Here is a 3,153-nt window from a genome sequence, read left to right on the forward strand (position 1 = left end):
AAAAAAAAAAAAAAAAAAAGATGAGACCATGATGGAGTACTACACAGTAGTAGAGAAGAACAAAATCATGGCCTTTGCAGCAACATGGAGCAGCTGGAGACCATCATACTAAGTGAAGCATCATAGTGAAATGAGCTAAATCAGTTAATAAATTCAAATTGCCAGCAAAACAATGTATCAACCAGCTTACTCCATTTTGTTTAAAGCTTCCATCTTAGTTACCTGCCTGACCTAAGAATCAATGCCTATGTGTGATTACAGTAACCTTCCCATGACCACAGACCCCCAGTTTTGTCTCCTTTGGGCAGATTATGCTGACCATTGCCTGCTGACCGTTCCAGAACTCCTTTGCCATAGCTTCCATGTAATTGTATGCTTTGTTAACTGAAATAAAATGTTATGCTTTGACATTTTCATAGTTTGTTCTTATATTCTGTTAGTGACCTAACCAAGGTAACTCCATTGTGCCATGATTCTTCTACCTTGTCTCTTTGTAACTACTTTAAACTATATCTTGATGGCAGAACTCCAGGGACTATTTGGACACTGGCTATACCTAGAACATAATATTAATCAAAGCTCCCTAGCAATCAAAAGTTCCCATTTTGGTTGCCAAGTTGTTAGTTAATAGTTGCTAGGGTCACTAAGTTGCTACGTAGCCAATATTACAAATTTTACCTATAAAAGCTTGTCACAAACTGCACCGATTTGTCAAGAGTTTTTCTGGCATTTGCCTGCTCTTGACCCACGCGTTAATAAAGAACTCTAATTAATTAAACTCAGTTTACAGGCATAACTTCTTCTTGCTTACTCGGTCATAACATTAGAAACAAATAACTGAATCCCACATGTTCTCATTCGTAAGTGGGCCCTGAACACTGGTCACACAAACACAAGGGTGGGATCGGCAGACTCTGGACGCTGTTAGGGGAGGGGAGGAGGAAGGAGGGGGGCATGTGACAAGACACTGGGTACCAGGTCCACTATCAGGGAGAGAGAAGACCAGCTAAAAGCCCAAACTTCACCTGACTGCAACTTACGTAGCAAATCCTCACTTATATTCCACAACTCTAAAATTCAGAAAAAAATTTTTAAAAGAAGAGGTAAGATTGTTAAGAGGTGATTAGGTCATGAAGGCTCTGTCCCCATGATGGGGTTAATGCCATTATCACAGGAGGGAGTTCTGGTAAAAAGTGAATGTGACCCCCTCTTGCTCTCATGCTGTCTTGTCCTTCTGCCTTCTGTCATGGGAAAACATAGCAAGAAGGACCTCACCAGATGCCAACACCTTGATATTGGACTTCCCAGTCTCCAGAACTATGAGAAATAATTTCTTTTCTTTTCTTTTCTTTTTTTTGAGTTGGAGTCTCACTCTGTCACCCAGGCTGGCGTACAGTGGCATGCTTCTGTCCCACAGCCTCGACCTGCTGGACCCAGTGATCCCTCCACCTCATCCTTCCAAGTAGCTAAAACTACAGATGTACGCCACGATACCCACCTAGTTTTTGTCATTTATTGTAGACATTAGGTCTCACCAAGTTGCCTGGGTTGGTCTCGAACCCTCGGGCTCAAGCAATCCTCTTGCCTCGGCCTCCCAAAGTGTTGGCATTACAGACTGAGTCACCGCACCCGGCCTCTTTTCTTTATAAATTACCTGGTCTGTGGTATTCTTTTATAGTAATAGCAAAACGGACTAAAACAGTAATGACAGTAAAATGTTTCAAAAATATGTATATTATCTATATAAACTCAAAAGCAACCTATAAGAGTTTCTCAAGATTTTGCTTATTATTCAGTCTTTCTGTTGTTGTTGTTATTGTTACCAAAACTATATCCAGGCAAGGCAAAACACAGAGGCCAACATTGGGTGACATAAAAACAACCCTGAACCATGTAAAAGGACTGCTTTCATGAAACTCTAAATGTAACTATTTCTGGGCTGGGCAAGGTGGCTCACGTCCAGAATCCCAGCACTTTGGTAGGCCAAGGTGAGAGGATTACTTGAGCTCAGGAGTTCGAGATCAGACTAGGCAACATAGAAAGATATCATCTCTACAAAAAATATATATATTAACCAGTGTGGTGACACACACCTGTGGTCCCAAGTACTCAGAAGGCTGAGGCTGGAGGATCACCTCAAGGGGTCAGGGCTGTGGAGGGCTATGATCAGGCCACTGCACTCCAGCCTGGACAACAGAATGAAATCCCACCTCAAAAAAAAAACTCAGAGACAGTGATATTGTTTGGACTGTTGTCTCCTCCAAGTTTCGTATTAAAATATGATCCCCAGTACTGTAGGTGAGACCTGGTGAGAGGTGATTGGATCATGGGGGTGGATCCCTCATAAATGGATTGGTATTATTCTTGTGGTGAGTGCTTGCCCTATTAGCTCGTGCAAGAGTTGGTTGTTTAAAAGAGCCCAGCACCTCCTCCCTCTCCAACTTCCTCTCTCACCATGCAACATGCTATCTCTCCCTGCCTTCTTCCGTGAGTGAAAGCTTCCTGAGCCTCACTAGAAGCTGAGCAGATATCTGTGACATACAGAGCCCTGAACCGAATGATCTTGTTTTCTTTATAAATTACCTGGACTTGGCTGGGCTCCGTGGCTCAGTCTGTAATCCCAGCACTTTGAAAGGCCAAGGCAAGTGGATTGTCTGAGCCCGCAGGTTCAAGACCAACCCGGGCAACTTGGCAAGACCTCTTCTCCACAATAAATTAAAAATTAGCTGGGCATGGTAGCCCGTGCCTGTAGTTCCGGCTATTTGGAAGGCTGAGGCGGAAGGATTGCCTGTGCCCAGCAGGTTGATGCTGCGGTGGCTGTGAGCATGCCACTGCACGCCAGCCTGGGCAATGGAGTGAGACGCCAACTCAAAAAAATTAAAAAATAAATTACCCAACCTCAGGCATTCCTTTATGGCAACACAAAATGGACTGATTCAGACAGAGACAAAAGAAAAGCAGAAAGATATGGAAAATAAGAATGAGCCCCCAGTGTCACGGAGAAAAAAGAGCACAAGGTTTGTGTGAGGACTCTAAACTCATCTCTGTGTAGTGGTGGGCAAATTGCTAAACTTCGCTGGACTGCTCTTTTCTTTTTATTATTATTATTTTTTTTGAGTTGGAGTCTCACTCCGTCGCCCAGACTGGAGTGCA

Source organism: Carlito syrichta, unplaced genomic scaffold, assembly GCF_000164805.1.
Source record: "Carlito syrichta isolate Samal-C Ts95f unplaced genomic scaffold, Tarsius_syrichta-2.0.1 Scaffold303049, whole genome shotgun sequence".
NCBI lineage: Eukaryota > Metazoa > Chordata > Mammalia > Primates > Tarsiidae > Carlito > Carlito syrichta.